Raw genomic sequence first — 21820 nt, forward strand, 5'->3', positions numbered from 1 at the left:
TATTGAATAGATATTTGTCAGGTACAAGTATAACATTATGACCACCTGCCTAATATTGTGTTGGTCCCCCATTTACTTCCAAAACAGCCCTGACCCGTCATGCACTGTGTATTCTGACACCTTTCTATCAGAACCAGCATTAACTTCTTCAGTAATTTGAGCGACAGTAGCTTGTCTGTTGGATCAGATCACACGGGCCTGCCTTCGCTCCTCACGTGCATCAATGAGCCTTGGTCGCCCATGACCCTGTCTCCTGTTCACCACTGTTCCTTCCTTGGACCACTTTTGATAGATACTGACCACTGCAGACCGGGAACACCTCACAAGAGCTGCAGTTTTGGAGATGCTCCGATCTAATTGTTTAGCCATCACAATTTGGCCCTTGTCAAACTCGCTCAAATCCTTACGCTTGTCCATTTTTCCTGCTCCTAACACATCAACTTTGAGGACAAGTGGTCGGTTGCTGCCTAATATATCCCACCCACTAACAGGTGCCATGATGAGGAGATAATCAGTGTAATTCACTTCACCTGTCAGTGCTCATAATGTAAACTTAATGTATGAACCTTAATGACGAAGCAACACGTTGGTACACAGTGGCATAGCCAGATTACTGTATGTCTGTAAACAAGTCTAGTCAAGTCAAGAAGCTTTTATTGTTGGTATAATTGGTTGGTTTAATTTTATTTCTTTTATTGTTGGTAATAAACCTGATGGTAAATAAAGAAATTTATCTATCAGATTCTGATCAAAAAAGATACAAGAAGACAATCAACAGAGGTGAAACAGCTCTTTACTTGTGATCAATTTGACTAGAACTTTTTATTCATAAACACTGATGCTCCTGCTAAGCAGTGCCTAAATTTGTGACTGCAATTTACTTTTTATTTTGTTTTTTTACTTTGGTTTTTTACCTCTGTTTTGTTTAAGAGCTGCTTTGGGTTTGTGTGGTTGGTATGCAAAACGGCACAAAATATCTTGCATCCTGCCAGTGGCTAGAGCTTTCATTGCCCAATCTGAGCATCCAATAGATCTATTTAAGAAAAACAACCCAATGGTCAAATATACACTTTGTTTTGGTAGTGGACTATTTTTGGCTGATGAAGTGTCACCAGTTGCTTTTGTCAGATTTATCAAGAGTCACAGATAATAAGTGAAATACTGAAGAAAGCACGTAAGAAAGGTCAATACCAGGTGCGAATGAGTCTCCTTTTTGGGTCACCCAAGCCTGATGTTAATACTGAGTCTAGTAACAGGGCTTTCCTGCTCTCCATACACACATCAGACATCTTGGCAAATTTAATATGATTACCACATACCCTTTGTCTGCCAACTATGATGTCAGACTGTTTCAGAGAGGGAACTGAGAAAGGAGATTCCCCGTTTTAATCAAGAGAGACCAAGATATAGGGAGAGAGAAAAGAAAACAGAGAAACAGAGAGAGGGAGGCAATCCAAGCTGCATAAGAAATATAAAGTGAATTCCTGGAAAATTTAAGTGAATGTCTCCATGAACATTTTGTAATTTCACTGGATTTTATTGCTCAGATTTTATACATATGTATATACACTATATTGCCAAAAGTATTCGCTCACCTGCCTTGACTCGCATATGAACTTAAGTGACATCCCATTCCTAATCCATAGGGTTCAATATGACGTCGGTCCACCCTTTGCAGCTATAACAGCTTCAACTCTTCTGGGAAGGCTGTCCACAAGGTTTAGGAGTGTGTTCATGGGAATTTTTGACCATTCTTCCAGAAGCGCATTTGTGAGGTCACACACTGATGTTGGACGAGAAGGCCTGGCTCTCAGTCTCCGCTCTAATTCATCCCAAAGGTGTTCTATCGGGTTGAGGTCAGGACTCTGTGCAGGCCAGTCAAGTTAATCCACACCAGACTCTGTCATCCATGTCTTTATGGACCTTGCTTTGGTCACTGGTGCACAGTCATGTTGGAAGAGGAAGGGGCCAGCTCCAAACTGTTCCCACAAAGTTGGGAGCATGGAATTGTCCAAAATGTCTTGGTATGCTGAAGCATTCAGAGTTCCTTTCACTGGAACTAAGGGGCCAAGCCCAGCTCCTGAAAAACAACCCCACACCATAATCCCCCCTCCACCAAACTTTACACTTGGCACAATGCAGTCAGACAAGTACCGTTCTCCTGGCAACCACCAAACCCAGACTCATCCATCAGATTGCCAGATGGAGAAGCGCGATTCGTCACTCCAGAGAACGCGTCTCCACTGCTCTAGAGTCCAGTGGCGGCGTGCTTTACACCACTGCATCCGACGCTTTGCATTGCACTTGGTGATGTATGGCTTGGATGCAGCTGTTCGGCCATGGAAACCCATTCCATGAAGCTCTCTGCGCACTGTTCTTGAGCTAATCTGAAGGCCACATGAAGTTTGGAGGTCTGTAGCGATTGACTCTGCAGAAAGTTGGCGACCTCTTCGCACTATGTGCCTCAGCATCCGCTGACCCTGCTCCGTCAGTTTACGTGGCCTACCACTTCGTGGCTGAGTTGCTGTCGTTCCCAAACACTTCCACGTTCTTATAATACAGCTGACAGTTGACTGTGGAATATTTAGGAGCGAGGAAATTTCACGACTGGATTTGTTGCACAGGTGGCATCCTATCACAGTTCCACGCTGGAATTCACTGAGCTCCTGAGAGCGACCCGTTCTTTTACAAATGTTTGTAAAAACAGTCTGCATGCCTAGGTGCTTGATTTTATACACCTGTGGCCATGGAAGTGACTGGAACACCTGATTCTAATTATTTGGATGGGTGAGCAAATACTTTTGGCAATATAGTGTATATATATATATATACATATACAACTAAAATGCTCTGATCTTAATTTTCTCTTTTTTCAATATTTAAGCTTCATGTATCGGCTAATATTCAATATTGAATATAGTTCACATCAACTAAGCTGACTGTTAGCATGTTCACAAGTGTAAGCTGTGTCTTGTCAGTTGGCAAAGCATATAATCATACCAGAAAATATGAAATATGCTTTTGTATTGAATTAGAACGATTAAATCAAATCCAATACCATTCTAGCATTCTAGGACAATATTGAATTGGTGTATTCACAGCACAGTATGTACAATATTTCATCCGTACTTCATAATATACATTATTATTATTATCATCATCATTAGATTAGATTAGATTAGATTAGATTAGATTAGATTCAACTTTATTGTCACTGCACATGTGGGTACAAGGCAACGAAATACAATTAGCATCTAACCATGTGCATTTTCGCAGTGCAAATAATTAGCATATATAATCAGTATTTAACAGATAAATAATTTGCATATATAAACAATATATAAAAATATATAAATAATTTGCATATATAAACAGTATATAGACAGTATACAGAGGGAGGTAAATACAATGAGTGCAAATGAGCAAATGATTATAGGTGGTGCAATGAAGAAGGTATTGTATACCATGAAAATAATTAAATATGTAAACAGTATTCAGAGAAAGAGTATGTACAATGAGTGCAATGATTTAGATGTATGCAATGAGGAAGATATTGTATACCATGATACATCATCATCATTATTATTATTATTATTATTATTATTGTTGTTGTTGTTGTACTTGATTTTTTGTTTTTTTTTTGCAAAAAGCTGATTAATATCCAGTGACTTTCCAGTGGTGATTTCTGAGGCTGGTAACTCTAAATGAACTTCCCCTCTGCAGCAGAGGTAAGTTTTGGTCTTGCTTTACTGGGATGGTCTTCATGTGAGCCAGTTTCATCATGGTGCTTGATGTGTTTTGCAAATGTACTTGACAATACTGTTCTTGCAAGAACTATTCCAGAACACCTGACCTTCATGTCTTAAAATAACAACTGACTGTTGTTTTTTGTTGTCATTACATATGGATTACTTAAGTCCATATATATATATATATATATCAGAATAATGCACTTTTAAAAAGTACCTATTTAACAACAAATTAATAGAAGTTCAGATGTTTTTTTGAGTTGATACTTTTTTTTTCTTTAATACTTTTTATAGAAAACTATAAACTTAAACCCAAGCAGCAAAATTCTAGGACATTTTAAAGGTCGCCACAGCAGTTATTTGCATCCCACTCCACAATTAGAATAATTGTTGAAAATGAATGGTATTCGGCATCCACGTCACTGAAAAATAAGACTATTCCTAACAAGTGCTTGTGTAGAATATACAGAACTGCAAATAATAAGCCATAATATACTGTATGGCAACATTTCTTCATGTTTCAACATGTGTGCTCTAGCCATACTTCTACATTAGAGACTTTGACACTTTCCTAGTGTCTGTTCACTCAATAGAAGGTTACTGGGTCACTGACGGAAGCTATGCTGTGTGTTTTGACACGTCAGTGCAGGACTCTGTAATGTTTACAGTCTGGTCTGTGCTCCAACTATCACTGGACTGTAAAATACACACCCACTTAGAAGTGTGAAATAACATTAAACGCTCAGACACAGAGGAGCACATTTCTACAGTAATATTCTTGATAATCTAAAGCTGTGTATGACTATGTATCAAATTGCTTTATTTAGCAAACTCAGATGATTATTAGCACTGGACCTGAATGAGGTCATCCACATTCAGCTTCAGTACCAGGCAGTGGCACATCCTTCTCCATTTCTCTCTCATTGTAGCTGGTGATGGTTTGAGCTAAGTGAAAATACGGCAAGAATAGAGACAGTTTAGATGAAGTTATTCTGTATGACAGGCAAAGTGATAATCTACATCTGGAATTTCAAAATCTCCAAGTACAATGCAGATGCACACACGGGACATATAATTCAGTCTATATCAGTGGAAAGTTTGGAAATAAGTGAGAAGCTTAGGAAGCTCTGCACAGCTCGGAGGGCTGCGGCTCAGCTGTGTGTACAGAGTCCAGGATCAAATTCCGGGACATCTGGTCGGTTGATGGTGCATGTTGGTATAGTGTTATATTCACGCAGCTGCTTTGCACTGGGCCGTGCATTTTCACTGACAAATTTACCTATAACACTGGAAAAAAACTGAGCTGACGAAACACTAAACCTTGTGTAAAATTCAAACTGTTACTGTTTAGTTCATGAAAGGAAAGTATGAGGGAAAAATAACTGAGAAAGAAAGAAAGATTTAGTTAAAAAAAAAAAGTTAGAAAGAAAGTTTTAGTAAAAATGTAGAAACTGAGTTTTTATTACAGCAAATTGAAAAAATTAAACTATACTGGGAAAATGTAAAATAGCCTACAAGAGTACATTGTAAAATAATTGTCTTAAACACCAACAATACTATCTGTTTAAAATGTGGTCAATGTCAGAAATTAATTTTATCTTTTTTGGTCACATCCAGCATGGTCCAGATAACAAAACTGACCGTACTCTCTGGGAGGAAGGGATGACATTAGTCTGCTTTGTCGATCAGAGAGATACTGGACAATCACAGGTGTCCATGAGCTCATGTATGTGGAAGAGGACACATAGCAGAGTGTGTTCAGCTGTCACATGATGTAGCATGAGCAGCAGCTTGTAGTCGTAAGATGTGGAAGGGAATAGGTAAATGATAAAATTCCATAATTTAAAAAATAAATCTTTAAAAATTGTTGACTGTTATGTTGATTGCTAAACGAAGACATATCCATAGCACTGACTAAGATACAGTGAGACATCATTCAGTCCTGTATGTTATTTTCCAGAATTAGCCTCCTCTTCACCTCCCTTAAAACTACTGTTTTCCATTTCCTAGAATTACTCTGAGTGAGTAATCAGTGTAATCCCTACTTAGGATCACACCCAAACTTCATATATCATTAAATAAACCCTCCAAAGTCTATACTCCTCTCATGCCAACCAACATCCCTGGCTCCGGTTTGTAACAGTTTTTTATTTCAGCAGCCCACCGGCGCGTTTTTATCTGCATTCCTTATCGTTTTGTCATCTGTTGATAAAGTCAGCAAAGTAAAGCCCTTTACAATGAGTGTAAACTGAATATGAGTTAAAGTAAGCATTCTTATTTTAGCTGCTATGATATACCCACAGCAGAGAAGGGAGGGGTTTCTGAATATTGTTTTGAGTGTGCTCGAGGGGGAGGAAGCAATGAGGTAGAGTGTTCTTTAGTCCAAGTGCAACATAGTGGTCTGTGGCCTGAAGGCTCCTCCAGTGAGGCAAGGCAAAGTAAACAAGAGAGAAAGACAGACAGAGCGAGAATAAAGCAAAGCAAGAGTCTCTGTCTCCATTGTGACATTTTACCCTCTTAGTGTAAGAATAGATTGTATTTTTGAAAGGACCTTATTTGTACGGGTGGAAGAAATCTTTAATGGAACTTTTTTCCTTTGGACTTTTTAAGTATAGATTAGGGATATCTTAATATGTAGTTATATATTTTTTAAGGTTACAGAGAATATTTTAAAAGTTAATCTTTTATAAGTTAATCTTATCGCTGATTCAAAGATTGAGCCTAATTCATATAGTGAATATTGAAATGTTGGTGTAAGTAAATCTGCAAACAAAAAGATTGTCTGCCTTTTTCATCTAGTTTTGGAGGCACTGTGGTTTAGTGGTTTGCATTTGCCTTGCACCTCCTGGGTTGGTTGCTCGATTCTCATCCATGCCCTGTGTTTTTTTCAAAGTCATATTCTCCCTGTGCTTATGGGGGTTTCCTCCCTCAGTCCGAAGAGGCTGATTGGAATCTTTAAATTGTCCTTTGTGTGTGAATGGGTGTGTGAGTGTGTGTGTGTGTGTGTGTGTGTGTGTGTGATTGTGCCTTGTGATGGGTTGACACCCTATCCAGGGTGTTCCCCGCCTTGTGCCGTGATTACCCCGGGATAGACTCCAGGTTCCCCACAACCCTGAATAGGATAAGGGGTACAGAAAATGGATTGATAGATATTCCAGTTTTCACTTAAAGCTGCAGTATGTAACTTTTAAGGATTTAGAGAACATTTTGGCAAAAGACAACATGCCCTTTCTTATTGCAGATTAATCACATTATACAAACCTTCAGGCAGTATTTATTCTGTGGTTATCTGTGCAACTTTAATCAACTGCATTTTAGTTAACTACTGTAAAATCTATAACTGCTGGAGTAGACACAACATCATTTTAACTGACCACATACATTCCAAAGCATTAAAATGTGTTCAGAAAAGGAGGAATACGTAGTAAACACAAATAGTGGTGTGGGAATGGGAGTGTTAAAATTGTTGTGGTCAGGGTAGATTTATGTAACTGAGAATGAAAGCTGATCACATGGAAAGATAAGAGACAGAGCAGTAGCCATTGAAAGTAACCAGCACATGGTTTAAACACACACTGGTTCGAGGCTGCAGGAATTTACAACTTTCACCTGGACTGTTTTTCAGTAGTGTGATCCAAATAGAACGATAGCTGATCTTTCAGTTCCATGCTTAACTTCATTTAAATACTGTATCCTAAAATGTCGTGAAAAATGTAAAGTTCCAAACAGACCAAAGATGGAAAATTGGTATTTAAACATGTACAAAATTGTGCATATGTTTACTCTTGCAACCAGTATGACCATACAAGTGCTCATAGAATATATACTGTATTTTTGTAGCTATAGCTGTGTAAGGTGGTCTCCATTATGAGAAGGATTCCAGCAGCAGGCCTCTTTAATGCCCACTTTAATGCCAGGTTTCTGTGTGAGCAGCTCTGCTAACCACGCTACATCCTCCTGCAGGTCGACTCGACTGCCCCATAAAGTCTGCAAGCCATGCTGCAGCCAGACCACCAACACTGCCTGAACGACCTCTGTTTCTACTCGGCTCTCTCTTTCATTACAGTGACCATCTGCAAGATTCGGTTATTTTCCATAAGGAAAGAAAAAAATACACTTATTTAATGGCAAAAATCTAGGAGCGGAAAACCCTGCAAGGATGTAAAAAATCGTAAAAAATGCCTCAGCTGTGTCTCATACCCCATCTCAATGATCATAGAAATAATAATGGAAAAGGATGAAAAACCTCATTTCCAGGTTATTCTCTGGTTACTCACCCTAAAGCCTAGTCTTGTCCCAATCAGCCCAGTGTCCCAATTTCTGCTGTTGTGTGAACCTTCTTATTAAACCTTGGAATTTGTTAGTGACATTTAACCAAGTTACCAAGCTCGTTTCCAGTAGCTCCAAAACTCCCATGACCAACGATTCCCAGTTACCGTAGTGTTGGAATGCTGCCTGATAGCCCCAGCATTCCTGGAGATAAAAGCAGAGAGAAGTAAGATATCTGAGCCCTTATCATCACTGAACAGGGGCCATTCTACAGGCCAGAAAACTATAAATATAAACAAGTATCCAGAGCAACATACCATCTCAGTGATGCTCAGGTAATACATATTCTGATCAGAAGACTATACTATTCAATTTCATCTTAACTGTCTTAGGTACCATATTTGCATCAAACAGGCTTATTAGCATTCAAATATACACATTTTGTTATCACCAAAAAGCAAAATTTGTGTATTATTGCCACCCTTTTGTTCAGATGTTCTACCTAAAGCCATACACAGGAAAAGAAGAAATTGACACTCATTTGTAGAATATTCCTTGGAACTTCCAGTGAGGTCCCACCCTCAGACACAAGATAATCATCTAGTCACAAGGAATCAGGTCTCTAAAGACCAAATGATTTCTCCTCAGCAAGTCTGGCTACCCCACCATCACAAAGCCACATCAATTACAAACTAGAACTTGATTAAAGTTCCATGGAGACAGACTCCACAGGGGAAGACGTAGGAATTATGCAAGGTTTGAATTCTTGGCTATGATTGTCAGAAGATGTTTATTTATTTTTCTATAATAGCAAAGCTCAGACTTTAGTGTCAGCTTTAATTAAAATCACAGGTTTATTATGTATAATGCAGTCATAATATGTTATTATTTGAAATGAGGGCCTTGTATGGTGGACCCTTCACAAAACCTAAGATTTTCTAATAGATAGAAAAACAATCTAAAACTTGTTACTGTAACAAAGAGCAATTTCTGATTAGGGATGACGTTAGGGAGACTAACAGTCACTAAGTTTTCTAACATGAGAGAGACTTCAGGACAGACAGATTATTTTCCAATAACAGAATGTCGCTTTGCACATTGTATTTTATTCCTTACTCAAATCATGTTGTATTTGTTATTTTAGGTTTTGTTTGAGTGTGAAGTGTGTGCCATTGCTGAAGTATGTGACCCATGACCCAATATCAACCAAAACCATACATATAACCTGAAGTGCTTAAGAACCATTTGACCAGTGTATTAACCTCTGCCTATCCCTGTCTTACATCTATATGTTGGTCCATTCTGTCTTGAGAGAGAGAGAGAGAGAGAGAGAGACAGAGAGAGACTTGACTTTTACATCTCTTTTATTATTTCAGTGTAAGCAAAAAAGAGAGAGAGAGAACTGAGAGAGACAGAGAGAGAGACAGAGAGAGAGAGAGAGGCTATAATAATCGGTTCACCAGTAACTGAACACTCTCATTATAACAGTCCAGAGGGAAGAAGCAAAATGAATGTGTGAGGCAAGAAATGGAGAATATGGCTACATGACAATATTATATCAGAATAGAATTTACATAGGAGAGAACAAAAGCAAGTACAGAAACTCTCAGATGATGGATGGCACCAGTCTGGAATGACCCCTTAAGTGTCCTTTCCACCCATAAAGAGTTTCTGAAAACAAGGGCAAAGGCACTGCCTGAAAATAGAACAAACAAGCAGGATTTCACATTAGTGGCAAATAAAACTATTGCACAGATATAGAAAGAGAGAGAGACAGAGAGACAGAGAGAAAGAGAGCGAGAGAGAGAGAGAGAGAGAGAGAGAGAGAGAGAGAGAGTTTCCACAGCACACACCCATGTTTTGGCTCCTTGGGCTGTTGAGAAGGAATTGGCTTGATGACAGAGAATGAAATGGAACTAACTAGGAGGCATGCCGTAAGTAATTGGACCCAAAACAGCTAGATAAGTTGTCATTTTGTTGCTGTCTTATGGCATATTACATTTTAAATGAAACCATAACTGGGCAATCTTAGCTGCAGAATCTTACATCTTAAATCTTCATTAAGAGTGTTGGGTTACTTCATAACTTCATTCAAATCTGAGCTGTGTGATATCTGGCTGCACTGGTTCTCACTGCTCTCTCAAAAATATCCTGCCTAAGAGTAACAACCACTCGGATTATCCATTCCTCAAATAAACTCATATTTAACAAGAAAGGGTCACCCAATAGCTCACAAAGTTCAAGAGGTTACTAAGTGAATAAATATATTTCAGCAAACAAGTGACATTATAATAAATCTTTAATCAGACTGGCAAGTTAAATGATAAACATTTGTCTGTCTTCTCTGGATTCATTCCAGTGACTCAATAAAGAGGATGTTTCAAGCTATTGATATTTGGAGGTATCTCAAACCAAAAGACATAGGTCAAAATAAAGGTTAATGTTTAGTAAAGGGTTAAACCTGTTTTTCTACTATAGTGTGCCTTCACGGCTGACCAGATTTGTTGCTATTGCTCATTCCTACTTGTTAACATTGTTTCCAATGGTTAACTTTGAGGAGCCTTAAAGCCTATCTCTTCACATGCCTGTGGTTGTTTCATTCTGTTTTTGTTAACATCCAGATGACCTACTGAAACATTTTTTTACACTTAGTACATAAAGTAATGGTGCATAGCTGACAAAGAATAAGCTGAGTGAAACTGTCAAAATACTTCTGATCCATTAAATGGGATCTATATAGCACAACATGTACAAAAAAAAAACCTTGGATAAACCTAAGCATTTAATTCAAACTGGAGAGTATCCAGTTTAAAGGCATATTAACTTTTTCACCTCAAATCCATTATACTGTAGTAGAGAACTTTACAGACTGCAAAGTAGTTTTTCTTCACAATAATATATATAATAACAACATGCCACAGCATTCTTATTTCCCCCAAGCGATTCATTTATAATAGGTCTACGGGTGAAATTTCAGAACAAACTGTTGTATGGCATCCTGCTGACTGACAAAAAAAAAGGTTAACAATCATAATGTAAGTTAATAATCAGTGGTTAAAGTCAGTATCTAGGAACCGAAAGCTGAAATTTAACAATAGACTCAAGCATATAATTTATCTGATAATACTACAAGTTGGATACAGGCCATTTAACTTTAAGTTAGTTTTAAATGGGTTACAGACGAAGCATTTCAAGCATTTCAGCATCCTTTTTCATGGTACAGAAGGCAGAGTCCCAGAGTCCCAAGAGTCCTAGATAATTACTTTCAAATAAAGAACATTTCCAGTCAGACTAAATACAGAAGAGAAAAAAAGTTTTAAAGGGAGCAAAGAGAGCAAGAGAGTGACCTAGTTTAGCCTACAATCCAGCCTCTCACAAAGTCCTTTGTAATTACTATTTCAATTCTTTGGGACTCCTCACCAGAGCTGTCCTGAACCTCTCCATTCAACCTCACAGACTGAAAAAGAAAGATTTCATTTCATCAGCTAAATTCAGATTATTCAGGCTCAGACAACTAGCAGATGAGTAATATGAGGCAGAGAGCACTAAAGCCAAACAGCTGAAGTAAATATTCGTACATTCACAATAAAAGAGAGGCGTAACTTTTCCAAGCAGGGAATATGTGAGTACATTGTGACAGGAAGACAGGCAAGAATGATGCTAGTCAGAGTAAGTACATGTGGAGAGTCTCCTGTAGTTCCTCCCACTCGAGTAACCTTTCTTTCATCGTCCCTTTGGGTATTTTAGGAGCACAATAAATACAAAAAAATATTTCCTTAACTTTGGCTCATCTAACTCCCTTACTGCACGATAACCTGAATTATCTCCACGTTTTATCGCCATATCAACAATCAGATGTGTTTTTAACCGGTCACTGTTAAGCAACATGGTCTTAGACTTGCAAATTCATAACAGCTCTTATGAAAAGATTTAGGAATGTTATGGTTAGTCTTAAGGGTGGGTACATTTTCTTATGAGTTACTGAAATCCAAAAATAGTACTCTCATTTCCTTGAACAAATGCAATTTCTTTTTCATAGGATCAGATTGGACTTAAGAGTGGAGTTAATAGTTTTTAGGTGTTTTAGTAAAGGTGTTCAGTATGTTCTATGTTCTATCCTGTTTTATTGAAGCATTGGTGGGACAAAAAAAATGTTTTAGATTTTTTTTACCTGTATGCATGTAAATGATCAGAAAAAGAGTAATACATTTTTTTTTCCAGGAGCAATTATTCATATTTATTTTTCATTCATTTTAAATGCACCATTTTCTGCACTCTAACTCCGTCTCAGCCATTCCCCATACTCCTTCTTTTTACTCCTCTCTTTTTCTGAATAGCTCCCTTATAGCGTCCTTCTCCCTCTTGAATCCGATATTGCTTGATTAAACAGGCCATGTCAGAGGAGTGGGCTAAAAACTGGGCAGTAGCTTCACACCTCTTGCTCTCTCCCTCCTTCCATCAGCAAGCATGTGCGCTGATCGGGGTGAGGGTGGAAAATTCCTGAGCTGTAAGCTAGCTGCACTCCTGGGCTGCCTCCCTCCTAAATTAAAGGCATGTGTGGAATCTTGTGCCAAGGTTCTGACAGTGAGGCAAGAGAAGAATAGCAGAAAGATGAGGAGAGCACTCGAGAAAGGGTGGATAATGAGAGAGAAAGGTATATCTAAAGCGACGGACGTATTAAAACAAATGTTGAAGGGAAAATCCGAAGATGGGGGTCAGGAAGGGGTGGAAATCAGAGATGCATTATTAATTTTGATGGAAAACATCAAAGGATAAGGACAGAGGACAGACAGGGAGGGAAAGAAGCTGCTTCTCAGGGGATGGAGAAGTGCATGTCCTTTAACTCTACCTCTCATTCTTTGCACCTCTTCTCACTTCTTGGCTTGTTCTCCCCATCCAGTGGCCCATGTGGGGGAAGAGAAGGGTGTTCAAGAGTGCAGATGTGAATACCCCAAATGCCAGTTTAATAAAAAGAAAACAAATCTGGCCCACTTTCTCCAGCCTAACCTGGCCTACCAGAGGGGAATTAGAACCTGCTGCCGAGGGGTCGGAAAGAAACTTCTGGATCCCTTCCAGCTCCTAGGTTCAACCTTCTCATCCACACCGACTACCTAAACACAGATGTGTAGGAGCACACACCCAAGACAAATCATATTTGCTCTTAGGTTATAAAGACTAGCAAGACTTTCCAAACTTTTTTCCTTCTAAAGGATCTAAGCAATCAGTCAATACCCATTAAGATCCAAAGACTTTAAATCAACTCTGTTGATTTAATTAACTGGGTCATTGATTAATCAGATCCAATAAAAAATAATCTGTTAGAATTACCACTACTCATCTTAGATATTAGGTAGATTATTACCCCCAGAGCCAGGAATAACTGTAGATAAACATTTCTAAATCCCGAATTTCTGATGATGCCAATTCACATGCACACAGGTGCAAAGTCAAACTCTTTCTTAAAAATCCTGCAACACTGGAAACTTTTTACCACATCTTTTACCACTTCAGCCCCATGTTAAGACAAGAATCTGGAGCAGTACCATTAAGAAAATACCAAAAAGGGAAGGAAGATGCTTTGTTACTGTTGGATTCATGAACATTGTATTTTGTTTCCAAGTAAACATGAGGGTTTTTTTATTTGTTTGTGTGTGTAAACCAGTGGAACAAAGCATAGTATTACACCATAGCTTTGACCCTTGGTAATGTTATTAGCAAAGAGGAACCAACTCTGGCATTTCAATTTTGCTAGAGGCAAATGCCTAGAAATGTTTAAACCTTTAAATGTCAAAGCAACATCAAATGTCATTCAAGCTTCAGCTGATTCATCCAGCATCCAGCTGATGAAGCTGTTGGCAACAAGGCAGCGACATATTTTGCATTTTGCATTTTATCTAACTAACATGTATTACACTGAATTATGTAGCATTATATTCACCCTGCTGAAAATGATATCTTTCTTTTTTCCTAGCTGAACTCCAGAAACACAGAGGATATAGTGGATATCTCTAATTTTGAACAAAGTGCTTTTCTCCTAGGAGAGAGTGACCTCTTTTATGGTACAGGGAAGTAGAAAACACCCATTAGACAAAACCGCAGAGGCCCTGAAGAAGAAATAGGAAAAACCTGGGGCTACATGTTTATGGAGTGAGATATTTGACCTTACAGAGGTCAACAACACGGGTGGCATTTTAAACATGTGATTTGACAAACTTAGACATTTTTATTATCATGTCAGTATGCAGTGTATATAGAATGTTGTAACCTTTAAAATAAGGAAAGAAAAATGAAGAGACATTTATATAGCTTGAGAGACACTGATAGACCGGTGTAACAAGATCAAGCCATACTGAAACCTGCTTTTAAGTGTTAATGTTTTTCTGCAGTGGTTAACTACATGTTGTTTTGATTCTACTGTATTCTGACTGTATTCTACTTTATTCTGATTCTGACTGTGATATTTCTAATAGCTAACCAGTCCTTTTGTCTCGCCCCTGGGAAAGTGGTTACCAATGGTGAATGGATAAATGAATGGCGCCATCATTTTATATTATAATTATATTGTAATAATAGATAGCTAGATAGCTAGCTAGCTAGCTAGATAGATAGATAGATAGATAGATAGATAGATAGATAGATAGATAGATAGATAGATAGATAGACAGACAGACAGACAGACAGACAGATAGGTAGATAGACAGTACATGCTTTCGGAGATGAATTTTCAGACATGGTTTTGTTTGAAGTGCTACATTCCCCATGGCAATGAAACATGTTTCCAATTTCTTTTTTTCCTTTGGCAATGATGTGCTGCTATTTCAGCTCCAGACAGCACTAAAGACCTCGTTGTTCTTGTGACCTTATTAGCCCACACCTGCTCATTTACCCTCTCAGTCATTCCTGCTTTTTACTCACACACTCTCTGCATCCTGAGTCATTAGGAAAATCATGAACAAATAACAAGCTCGTAACAGCACATTATCAATCATTGTACTAGATAATGATACAGGACACACATTGCTGAAAATGAGTGAATGAGTGAGTGAATGAAGACATTAATGAATACAAACAAATAAACAATCAAGTTACCACTTATCTCAGATTTTCTTTCCTTCAGATTACTTTCCTTCAGGATTCTCAGGATTTTTTTCCACCAATTTTGGTAATTTATTTAATTTATTTCAGCAACGATTAGTGAATGCCCTGAATAAAATAACAAAACATACGTTAAAATTTGTCTGTTCGAAATCTGAAGGTCTGCTGTTTGTATTTCTGCTTTGAAAATCAGTCACTGAATAAATAAAAACAATAATTTACAAACTGCTGATTTATAATTCAAACATGACCAAAAACATTCTTTCTTACTGCTGGACTATGGATTTGCGATCATGACTTTGTTCTTGATAAGCCATGGATCTCTTTGACAAAATGCAATTTTAAGTAATTCTCAAGCCTAATAGGTGCCTACATTATTAATTAAATAGTATGCAAGACTACTCCATGGTGTATTTCTTGGTTTAGGTGCCGTCACAGGCATTTAAGGGTTCATTTAATATTTATATTACCCATGCACTTAATAGATTTTAATATTAATATGTGCCTCAGATAACTAAAATAATAATAATAATAACAATTATTATTATTATTATTATTATTATTATTATTATATGTTTCTACACAAATTCATTAACAATTAATTCACAAATTACATGATTCAATTCAATTTTATTTGTATAGCACTTTTAACAATGGGCATTGTCTCAAAGCAGCTTTATAGAACATAAGAAACATCCAAGTAGAGCGTTTTCGTATTAAGCTCCTAAACTTTGGAATAGCCTTCCTGACAGTGTTCAGGGCTCAGAGACAGTCTCCCAGTTTAAACGTAGATTAAAGACATAACCTTATGCTCCAGTACATGAGGCTGCTGACATTTTTTACTGTTCTATGAATCCCAGGAGATCAATCCCAGGAGCTAAAATACTCAAACCAAATCTGCCATCAAAGTCAAAGATTGGACAACTGTATCAATGAGCAGGTGTACAGGTGTTCCTAATAAAGTGGTTAGTGAGTGCAAAGGCACTGCGAAGAATAGTGTGTCTAATTATGATTTTTGAAGGAATGATTCCCTAACCTGAAAAAAGATCACTTTTTATTGCCTCAAGTCTCTCCTTGTGGTAATTTGTCTTACGGTTTCTAGCAAGCATGCAACAGAAAGGAGTTACAGAGACAGCTATAAGTGGCTATTACATACATCAGAAATGATGAAATTGTGTTTACAAGAAAGGATGAGCTGCAAGCCACAGCTGGAGTGTAGACAAACCCCCCACACACTGACAATGCTGGGAATTTACATAACTGGTGTGGGACAGTAGGGAGGATCTCTGATGAAGGCCAGACCTGACAGAGCTCGCCTTTGTGTGTGTCTACCCACGTATGCATCCACACTGCCTGAGACGATGGGAGTTATTATTGTCCTCACCCTCAACTTCACAGTTCAGAGACCCTCCATTGACTCCATATTTTTCTGTGCCTTACAGGAGTAGCTCACTTTTTGCATATAGCATTTAGGTGAAATGTTTATACTGCAGAATGCCATTAAAAACCTGCTCACTTCTGTACATGAAGTACATACATGCATTCTCTCTCTCTCTTTCACTCTCTCTCTCTTTCACTCTCTCTCTCTCTCTCTCTCTCTCTCTCTCTCTTAAACACCCCCCACACACCCACACACACACACCCACACCCACTCCAAGATGAATTGTTACAGGTTGGAAACTAGGAAGAAATCATCTTCATGCTTTTCAAAGTACAGAAAAGAAATTTAGCATGAAAGGTGAAATTAAAGCCTACAGTTGGGTCATTCACTAATAAAAGTAGGAAGAAGGAGTACTACCACCATAGTACTACAATCCTAATGGTTCTAACAGACAGATTCTCCTCTTTATAGTTCCTGGAATGGGTGTCATTACTTACGGATCCACAACCACAAGTAACATGAGCTCAGAAGGGACTGTGCAGAACCTACACAGCTGACTAAATGTGTTGCCTGAAGATGTGGAAGAGAGAAATAAAAGGCAGGAAAGCTCAAAAGGAAATTTTTGTGCATGTGAATGAGTGCCCATATAACCTGAGTTTATGAGAACAGTTGGCAGTTAGTCCTCAGACACACACAAGTACATACTGTAAGACTAGTGTGAGTAAAAATGAGCTGGTTTTATGAAGACTCATATTTTTTCTCCATCTTGGCTGCTCAGCCCCCACACACTCATTCTGAACCCTCCATGGCTGCACACACACACACACACACATAACCACACCCGTGTCACAAGCTATGGTTTTTACAGTGGTTTTGGGTTGGTCATTTTTTATGTCATATTAGTTATATTCAGACAATGTATGTATTATATATGCATGGATTGTGGTTATGTTTAAGATGTAAATTATAAGGTGTATCCTTTAGAAATAAGATACTGTAACTATAGGGAATGAATTATGAATGTAGAATAAAATCTACTTTTACTGTAATGATGTAATCTTTTATGCTATTTATGCTGCAGTCCTATGTAATTATACAAAACCATTTTAGGGTATTGGTCAGAGAACTAACTGTATGCCTTTAATAATATCATTGTAAACATTACAACACCTTTTGAATGAGTGCAAGACATTAAATGGATAATGGCCATTGGCCAGACATTAAATAGGGGTAGGGCAGATTTTTGGCACCGGGTTTGTTTTGTAATGCAGTCAAACTTAGATTAATCCTTCAAAGTTGGTTTATTTGGAAAAAAACATATTCTGTATTTATATACCAATTTTCAATTTTCACATAGCATAAAGTCTCAATTTAACAACATAAAAGACCCACAAAACTATAGCAGGTTAAACAAAACATTTTTAATTTGTATTTATTTGATTTATTAACATGGTCAGGAGATGCTGGAGTTTTAACTGTTATAAGAAAGACTATAAATCAAATAGACAATGGAAACTGAATAAGATTGGGGTAACATGATATTTGATGTTTTAGAGAACTTCTACTAGAGTTTACCTGAAAGGAAGTACACACACACACACACACACACACACAGTAGCTGAACTGAACCGTGTTTTCACACCAAGTCTGAATGATCTGAATGATTATTTTGATCCATATTTGTATCCACCTCCCTTTCATGTTTGCTTGCCTTATACCACGACTTTTAGGCCGTTTCTCTTAACCCACGTCTTCCTTCCTCTAGCTTTGATAAGTGAGCTTAAACATAAAGAAAGAGCAATGTGTAAGCCACAAAAGCTCTAATCAGAAGTGGGTGAGTGGTTGACGTTGCCTTGCCAACTTGACCTTGACCTGGTTCCTATGACCAGACACCCTGCATGTATCTTGTAGACCAACATCACAGGACATGAAAGCTCTGTATGTGAGTAATCAGGGTTCAGTTGTTTTTTTTTCCACTACTCAATACAACTGCACACATTGTGCATTTGAAAGAAGAAAGTCCTGTGTTTGTGAATCAGGTCTGCCTAGAAGCCATGTTGATGCTGTCATTGCTTCCTCATTGTTAACAGACAGAGAGCAGCACAGAGCAGAATGTCTGCATCATTCCTATGAGTTATAGCAGCGGTGCCAGGCTCCTATTATACCTTGCTGATGTAGACAGTTGAAGCAATTTCACTCGTTGGAGTACACAGAGTGGTCCAGTGTTAGCTATAACTCTAAGACAATGTGTGTGTGTGTGTGTGTGTGTCTAATGAAAAGCCTGTTATAAACAACAAGGCTGGATTTTCCATCAGATTACTGAGCTAATCGCTACTGGCTGGCTGGCTCAACCCTCCCAGGAAGGAAAAGCCTCAAAAACACTTTCAGGTCTTGACTCTCACGAAAAGACGTCTCCACACTAAACACTACGCATGTGAAAAGATCAGCATGCAAGGACTAATAATGGAGCAAGGACACAATATTGATTCTACAAACTGGAATGTGTTCAGGATAAACAGGAAGTTACTAAAGGCAGAACTTTGAAAAGAGAATCATTCGATATTTAAAAGTAGCGCAAATATATCAGTATAATGCATGTCACCTGATATATTTATTTAAACATAAAACAGTAATTTCTCAGTAAAATAGAAAATACAGCTGACACACAATGAAAAAAAACCCCAAAATACTCTACTTTTAGCATTTGCCAGGCAAAAAAAAGAAAAGAAAAAAAGAAAAGAAAAAAAAACCCCACAGAGCCCCAATTTAACCAGCAAAATCTTCCATAGTGCTTACATTTGAAGTTTAGACCAAAATCCCACTAAGATGGAAAAGCAAAGGCCATTTTCATTACATGCTGTTTTTCCTGCGAATCCCATGTTTGTTTTTTCCCTCAAGCCACCTTTCTAAATTCTTTCAGACTCATGAGAGCACTAAAGACAAGAATAGAGAAAGATTTTTTTTTTTCATAAACTCTGAGTTCCTCTCCTTCCTCAGACTGATGGCCTAAAAGGCAAAGATCAAAGTCAGGACAAACCCACTGTTTTCAGCGTAGGTTTTCCCATAAGTCCTGTGCAGCAATCATAAGTTTTGTCCTTTATGTTCTTTCCAGCATTGTTTCAGACAGTGCTGGATTGGTGATGTGCTAAGGGCTCAGTAACAATAGAGAGGACATGATGTGGTGAATATGGTCGGAGAAACTGAACTGAGGTTTCATGTAATGATCAAACATGGTATGATTTGCCCTCAAGCTGCTCTCAAACCAGGCTTGGTCCTCTTTAACCATTTCTTTATAATAGTTAGCATATGCTTCTCAGTCTTATTATGCAACCAATGAACCTTTGTAAAATATACTTCAAAACAACCACACACACACACACACACACACACACACAAATCTGTCTCTGATGTTATCGATTCGGCGTCAGAATTGAACGCAAATTATGACATCAGTCATTTATGTTAAGTTTTCTACTGGAAAAAGCATCTATTTTTTCAAATTTATTATTATTTTAACTTTTTCCCCCTAATCGTACCATTCTCCATGCCTCTGTCTCTCAGGGACCTCAGTCTCTCTTCTCACCTTCCAGGTCAGTTGAAGTGCAAAGTCACTCTTCAGTTGGTGTTAAAGTCAATAACTGGCTCGCACTCCTTCACTGCTCATGTGGTGCTCCAGATGAGAGGAGCTGAAGAGAGACATTTTCAACTTTATTCTTTGACCCTTAACCTTGACAAGCTTGGGGTGGAAAAGCAGATGTTTGGAGCACACTCCTACACTTAAGCAGGGAACAAAGCTTCTCTAGTTTTGTTCTCTTCTTTCATCACTGCCTAATTACCCCACTCTCTATCCGCACTATAGACTATTAAACCATCTATTTTAGTCTTGAATGTGCTCCAAATTTCTGTGTTTATGAAGATTTAGTGTCTAGATCTGATCACAGACAGTCTGCTGATGAACACGATATTTATTCCCAAACTCATTATAGTATTCTTTAATATTCTCAGGATTTCAAATAAGGTATTTATAAAGAGGAATGACAATTCAGAGGACCAGAGAGAAATGTGGGAAACAAGCCGCTATTGCCAGCAACTTCTATAAAGAACTGAAAGATACATCAGCATAAGATATTAATTATTCAACACCAGAATATACACCGACCAGGCATAACATTATGACTACTGACAGGTGAAGTGAACAACAATGATTATCTCCTCGTCATGGCACCTGTTAGTGGGTGGGATATATTAGGCAGCAAGTGAACATTTTGTCCTCAAAGTTGATGTGTTAGAAGCAGGAAAAATGGGCAAGTGTAAGGATTTGAGCGAGTTTGATGAAGGGCCAAATTGTGATGGCTAGACGACTGGATCAGAGCATCTTCAAAACTGCAGCTCTTGTGGGGTGTTCCCGGTCTGCAGTGGTCAGTATCTATCAAAAGTGGTCCAAGGAAGGAACAGTGGTGAACAGTGGACAGGGTCATGGACGACCAAGCCTCATTGATGCACGTGGGGAACGAAGGCTGGCCCGTGTGATCCAATCCAACAGACGAGCTACTGTTGCTCAAATTGCTGAAGTTAATGCTGGTTCTGATAGAAAGGTGTCAGAATACACAGTGCATGACGGGTCAGGGCTGTTTTGGCAGCAAAAGGGGGACTGACACAATATTAGGCAGGTGGTCATAATGTTATGGCTGATCGGTGTGTAAACCTAATATTACTAATATTCTTAAACTATGTAAAATTAGATTTTTGAGAAATTCTGAAGGAGAGACGGATATTAATAGCACAAATATAATAGTAACAAAATAGTAGAATGAACTGTTTTGTATGAATTACCATTAATTTTGTAAAATTTACTATATAAATTAGAATTTGCTGTAGGTCTGTCAGCATGATATTTTTTTTTACTATTTTAAGCATTTAAGCTAGCTGATCTTTTAATTAAATTATTTTTTTAATTGCTAAGGTATATATGTAGATACAGTTACATATAATAAATACGGAGTTATTTTATAGTTTCCATTATTTTTTATTTTACACTGTTTTTGATGTATATTTCCCTTGATGTTACTCCTCTTACTTGTGCTGCTGTGTCAACTTGAATTTTCCCTACAGGAGATTAATAAAGGTACTTCTCTGTCTCGGTCTCTCTCTTGCTCTCATGTGTCATCATTTGTATTTGTACAAGTCATGTTATAGTCATCTTTGTCCATTTCTAGGTTAGTTTGAAAGACTTTCTTTGTAATTATGGCTGTTAGCAATAAATGGATGTTAAACGTCTGCTTTTTTTGTTGCTGTTTTATTCATATATTTTAGACAATGAATAGCT

This window comes from Hemibagrus wyckioides, linkage group LG13, assembly GCF_019097595.1.
Source record: "Hemibagrus wyckioides isolate EC202008001 linkage group LG13, SWU_Hwy_1.0, whole genome shotgun sequence".
In the NCBI taxonomy this organism is placed as follows: Eukaryota; Metazoa; Chordata; class Actinopteri; order Siluriformes; family Bagridae; genus Hemibagrus; species Hemibagrus wyckioides.